The sequence below is a fragment of the Bos mutus genome, chromosome 7, assembly GCF_027580195.1.
Source record: "Bos mutus isolate GX-2022 chromosome 7, NWIPB_WYAK_1.1, whole genome shotgun sequence".
NCBI classification, from domain to species: domain Eukaryota; kingdom Metazoa; phylum Chordata; class Mammalia; order Artiodactyla; family Bovidae; genus Bos; species Bos mutus.
In genome coordinates this window covers 45,056,349-45,063,025 of record NC_091623.1, presented here as the reverse complement: position 1 = coordinate 45,063,025, position 6,677 = coordinate 45,056,349, and positions in this window count along the sequence as shown.

The following is a 6,677-nucleotide window of genomic DNA, read 5'->3' as shown; positions in this document are numbered from 1 at the left end:
TTGTGGGGTGGCACAGAGTTTGATACAAACTGCTTTGGTTTTACCTAGTTAATTGTACTGCTCATTTTTTCTATTAATTATCAGATTTGGGGATTTAGAGTCTTAAAGATCATCCAGCACTCTTGCCTGGAAAATCCCATGGACGGAGGAGCCTGGTAGGCTACAGTCCATGGGGTCGCCAGGAGTTGGACATGACTGAGCGACTTCACTTTCACTTTTCACTTTCATGCATTGGAGAAGGAAATGGCAACCCACTCCAGTGTTCTTGCCTGGAGAATCCCAGGGACAGGGGACCCTGGTGGGCTGCTGTCTATGGGGTCGCACAGAGTCAGACACGACTGAAGCGACTTAGCAGCAGCAAGTGAAAGAGACCAGACACAAAAGGGCACATATTGTGTGATTCCATTTATAAAACAGGCAAATCCATGGAGACTGAAAACAGATTGGTGGTTGCCTGAGGCTGCAGAATTAGGTATGGGGAATGACTGCTAATGGGCATGAGGTTTCCTTTTGGGGGATGAAAATGTCTTGCAACTAAATAGAAATTATGGGTATAAAGTATTGTGATTGTACTGCCACTGAACTACTTACTTTAAAGTGGTTAGTTAAAACTAACCAACCACTATGTTATGTGAATTTCACCTCAATTAAAAAAACTGCAACTTCCATTTTGCTAACAGGAAAGGTGCTGGCTTTGATGAATTTTGCTGGACTGAAGAGGCTGTCATGGCTGAGAAACTGAGGGCAACTTCCTGCCAACAGCCAGTAAAAAACTGAGGTCCTCAGTCCAACAGACCACAAGAAGCAAAACTCTGCCAACAACCATGTGGACTCGGAAAGCAGATTCTTCCCCAGTCAAGCCTTAGGTTGAGACCACAGCCTCACCACCCTTAGTCAATTCTTAATATAGCCCATTGTAGAGGCAAGATGCTTGAATTTCAAGAGGGACACTTCTGGTGGTGCAGTGGATAAGAATCCACCTGCCAATACAGGGGACACAGGTTTGATCCCTGGTCTGGAAAGATCCCACATGCAGTGGACCAATTAAGTCCATGAGCCACAACTACTAAGGCTGACTGCTGAAGCTACTGAAGCCCTCATGTTCTAGAGCCTGTGCTCTGCAACAAGAGAAGCTGCAGTGAGAAGCCCGCACACTGCAGCTAGAGAGTGGCCCCAACCTGCCACAACTAGAGTAAGCCTGCCCAAAGCAGTGCAGACCCAGGGCAGCCAAAAATTATTTAAAACTTTAAGCATTAAATAAAAATAATAACAATTTTTTCTAAAAAAAGAGATAAATTCATTGGTTTCAGGTCACATTTTTAATCAGTTTCTCTGAGACTGAACCCCTGTTCATCCCACCTAACATCTGTTGGAGGTACAAACATCTAATGTAGTTTGCCTGATAAATATTCTTTTGATTCCTCTTTCCCTTTCTTAGGTGAAGAGTGGGTAGAGGTATCACTTCATGGTTTGACAGACAAGATTTTGCAGGTTTCTCCCTACTGGGGAAAAGTACAATATACTCTGTGTGGCCGAGTGTTGTTTTTACAAATTGAAGACCTGTGGCGACCTTGTTTTGAGCAAGTTGGGCGGCACCATTTTAACAACAGCATTTGCTCATTTCATGTCTCTGTCACGTTTTGGTAATTCTTGTACTATTTCCGGCTTTTTGATTGTTATTATACTCTTCATGCTGATCTATGATCAATGATCTTTGACTATACTGTTGTATTGGGCAGTGTCCTTAAAAAAAGAAAGGGAAAGAGAGAGACAAAAGACCAGGTAAAGATGGAGACAGAGATATGAGTGATGGCAGCGGCAAGTCAAGGAGCCACAGAAGCTGGGAGAGGCAAAGAGCATCTTCCCCTAGAGCCCTCAGAAAGAGCACGCCCAGACTTCAGATTTCTGGCTTCCAGAACTGTGAGAGAATAATTTCTTGTTGTTCCAAGTGACCAAGTTTGTGGTAATTTGTTAGAGTAGCCACAGGAAGTTCATACACCTGCAATGACCACCCTCCCCCAACAAAAGGCATGTACATTTCTAGCCAAAAGATGTGGTACCAAGAAATAAAGGCCTTGTAATGTGGTCACTGTTCTCTTTCTTTGTAGAACTGGATTCTGGTACCCAGTGGCTTTGCATCCACCCCATCATCTTCGCTACAACAATCTCCCTCTTAAAGGAAAGCAGGGTCTCAAAGAAACATCACTTTGCTGACAAGGGTCCATATTAGTCAAAGCTTTGATTTTTCCAGTGGTCATGTACCGATGTGAGAGTTGGACCATAAAGAAGACTGAGCGCTGAGGAATTGATGCTTTCAAACTGTGGCGCTGGAGAGCACTCTTGAGAATCCCTTGGACTGCAAGGAGATCAAGCCAGTCAATCCTAAAGGAAATCAACCCTGAATATTCTTTGGAAGGACTGATGCTGAAGCTGAAGCTACAATACTTTGGCCACCTGATCCAAGGAGCCAACTCATTGGAAAAAAACCCTGATGCTGGGAAAGACAGAAGGCAGGAGAAGGGGGTGACAGAGGATGAGATGGTTGGATGGTGTCACCAATTCTTTGGACATGACTTTGAGTAAGCATTGGGAGTTGGTGATGGACAGGGAAGCCTGGCGTGCTGCAGTTTATGGGGTTGCAAAGAGTTGGATACTACTTAGCGACTAAACAACAAAAACCTAAGAGGTATTTGTCCACCAATGTTTCAGCAGTGCTTTTTCACAAAAGAAAAAGGTAAAAGCCACCCATAGTTTTCGTCAACGGATGAGTGGATAAGTAAAACGTGGTATGTCCATGAGCGTGTTCAGTCATGTCTGATTCTATGTGACCCCATGGACTCTAGCCAGCCAGGCTCCTCTGTCCTTGGGGATTCTCCAGGCAAGAATGCTGGAGTGGGTCGCCATTTCCTGCTCCAGGGGATCTTCCCAATCCAGGGATTGAACCCACGTCTCCTACGTCTCCTGTATTGCAGGTGGATCCTTTACTACTGAGCCACCAGGTATGTCCATACAAAGGAATAATATTTGCCCTGAAAAAGGCAGGAAATTCTGACCCACGCTATAACACGGATGAACCTCGAAGACATCATGCTCAGTAAAATAAGCCAGTCAGCAAAGGACAAGTACTGTATGATCCCACTTCTGTGAGGCCCCTAGAACAGCCAGTGTCTTAGAGAAAGAAAGTAGAACGGTGGGTGCCAGGGCTGGGGGTGGGAAATGCGATGTTCATGCTTAACGAGGATAGAGTTTCAGCGTGAGAAGGTGAGCAAGTTCTGGAGACGGACTATGGCGATGGTTGCATGACAACGTGAGTGTGTACTTAATGCCACTGAACTGTGTACTTAAAAATTATTAAAATGGTGGGAATTTCCCTGTGACCTGGGCTTTCATACTGAGGGTGTAAGATCCCCAAAACTGCCCAGGGCAGCAAAAAAAAAAAAAGGTTAAGATAGCAAATTTCATGTTGTGTGTTTTGCAATAATGATAATACCATGTTGTGCATTTTACAGTAATAATAAAAAATAAACATGTTGTGTCTTTTACAATAATGACACCATGTGTATTTTACAATAAGAATAAAACCATGTTGTTTATTTACAATAATAATACCATGTTGTGCATTTTACAATAATAATAATACCATGTTGTGGATTTTATAATGATAATAGTGATGGAAGCTTCCCAGGTGGTGCTAGTGGTAAAGAACCTGCCTGCCAATGCAAGAGCCACAGGAGCTGTGGGTTTGATCCTTGGGTTGGGAAGATCCCCTGGAGCAGGAAATGGCAACCCACTCCAGTGTTCTTGCCTGGAGAATCCCCAAGGACAGAGGAGCCTGGTGGGCTACAGTCCAAAGGGTTGCAAAGAGCTGGACATGACTGAGCAACTGAGCACATGCAGAATAATAGTAATAGCAATAAAATAACTTTTCTCTCAAGACCAAAGAAACTATGGAGCCTGACTCCTGCTGCTAAAATTACTCTGGACTTGAGAGCCAGCCTTCGGAGTTCCCGCACTACCCCAGATGGCAGAGTCAGCTTGCCCAGCCAATCGTCTCCCAGCCAGCCGGTGGCTTGCCCATCCCCCTCCCAAAATAGGCCTAGAGGCTATTTTGGTACAATCTGTTCTCTCATAAAATGAGATCCCAGAACATTCGTGCTGGACTGCAGGGAGCTGGCTTACTACCAGCCCCCGGCAGGCGCTAGATGAGCACAGCAGACTCTCTGGGGACCCTACAGAGCTGGCTTTGTGATCCAACTCTGGTGACTCCTACTGGTAGTCCTAGGAAGAAACTGAGGGTCTGAGAAGGGGGTTCACATGCCCAAAGCCACGCATTCTTGAAGGTGAAAAGACAGGATAAGAACAGGTCTGAGAAGCTTCAGAGCCTATTCTAGATTTTCCTTTTCTTTTGGGTTAAGTAGAATTCTCAGCATAGGTCCTGTGAGTTTTGACCATGATCAAGAATCAGAACAGTTCTGCCACCCTCTCCCCCTGAAATGCCCCTGGTCCCTTTGAAGACAATCTCTCCTCCCACTCCTAGACCCTGGAACACACCGATCTGTTTTCTGTCTCTATGCTTTTGCCTTTCCTATAGCATCCTATGGGGCTGCCCAGGTGACTCAGTGGTAAAGAATCTGCCTGCCGATTCAGGAGACACAAGAGTCGCAGGTTCGATCCCTGGGTCAGGAAGATCCCCTGGAGAAGGAAATGGCAACCCACTCCAGTATTCTTGCCTGGGAAATCCCAAGCACAGAAGAGCCTGACAGGCTACAGTATATGGAGTCACATAGAATTGGACACAGCTTAGCGACACAGGATGTAGCCTGAGTCTGACTTCTTTCGGTGAACAAATGCATATGTGATTCATCCACATTGCTGCATGTGTCACAAGCCCGTTCCTTTTCTTGGCTGAGTAGTTTTCTATTGTGGGATGGAGTCATTGTATGATGTTCAGCCACTCACCAGCTGAAGGGCATTTGGGATATTTCCAGGTTTTGCTGATTACCCAAAGCAGCCACTATCAATTTTCTTGCTTGAACTTGAGTTTTTGCTTTACTTGGAAATGGGATTGCTGTGTTATCTGGTCAGTGATGTTAAATTTTATATAAAACTACTGTCTTCCAAGTCTTCCACTAGCAGTGCGTGAGCATTCCAGCAGTGCCAAATCCTTACCAGCACCTGACATTCTGAGTTATTTTTATTTTACTCACTCTCAACAGTGTTGTATTCGTTTGCTAGGGCTGACTTAGCAGAACACTATTCACAGTCTGAACACCGAACACAGTTCAGTCACTCAGTCATATCTGATTCTTTGTGACCCCAGGGGCTGCAGCACTTCAGGCTTCCCTGTCCATCACCAACTCCCAGAACTTGCTCAAACTCATGTCCATGGAGTCAGTGATGCCATCCAATCATCTCATCCTCTGTTGTCCCCTTCTCCTCCTGCCTTCAATCTTTCCCAGCATCAGGGTCTTTTTCCAGTGAATTGGCTCTTCGCATCAGGTGGCCGAAGTATTGGAGCCTCAGCATCAGTCCTATAGATATAGTGACTTAACATAAATTTGTTTTCTGACAGCTCTGGCAGCAAGACATCAAGGTGTCCACAGCACACTTGTTTCTGCTGAGGCCTCTCTCCATTCCCGGTAGATGGCCATCTTCTCCCTGTGGCCTCACATGATCTTTTCTCTGTGCATGTCTGTGTTCTAATGTTCTCTTTTATATGGACACTGTCATACATCTATTCTCTTTGGTGAACTGTCTGTTCAAATCTTTTGATCATTTTTTATCAAGTTTTTTTATTTAAATTTGTTTTACAGCTTTATTGAAATGTGATTGATATATAGGTAACTGCACAGTAGGGCTTCCCAGTGGTAAAGAATCCGATTGCCAATGCAGGAGACTCAAGAGACCCAGGGATTCATTCCCTGGGTTGGCAAGATCCCCTGGAGAAGGGCATGGTCACCCACTCCAGTATTCTTGCCTGGAGAATCCCATGGACAGAGGAGCCTGGCAGGTTACAGTCCACAGGGTCACAAAGAATCAGACACAACCAAAGCAACTTAGCACACACACACACATGACTGGTATATAGCCTCGTGAAACCGTCACCATAATCAGGAAGGTTAAGGCCTCCATCACCTGGAGTTTTCTTCTACTTCATTGCCATCCCTCCCACCCCACCCCATCTCTCTCTCTCCCCCCAAGTACCCATGACTAGATGTTACTATAGATGAATTTGCCTTTTCTGTGATTTTTTATGAAGGGAATCATCCCATGTGCATACTTTCTGGTACAGCTTTCTTCCCCCATCATGATGCATTTGAGGCTCATTCATGGTATTGTTTGTCCCTTTTTATTACTGAACTATTCATTCAGTTTGTTTCTTTTTCTTTTGGCCACACTGCGTGGCATGTGAGATCTTAGTTCCCCTATCAGGGAGCACACCCAAGCCCCCTGCATCAGAAGCATGGAGTCTTAACCACTGCACCACCAGGGAAGGCCCCATTCACCTTTTGATGGAAATTCGTTTGTTGTTTCCAGTTTGAGGTTATTATTTAAAAGCCGCTATGAACATCCATGTGCATGTCTTTGTATGGACACATATTTTAATTTCTCTTGGACAAATTCCTAAGAGTGGAATGTCTAGGTTATACAGTAATTTTTAAAGAAACTGCCAGACT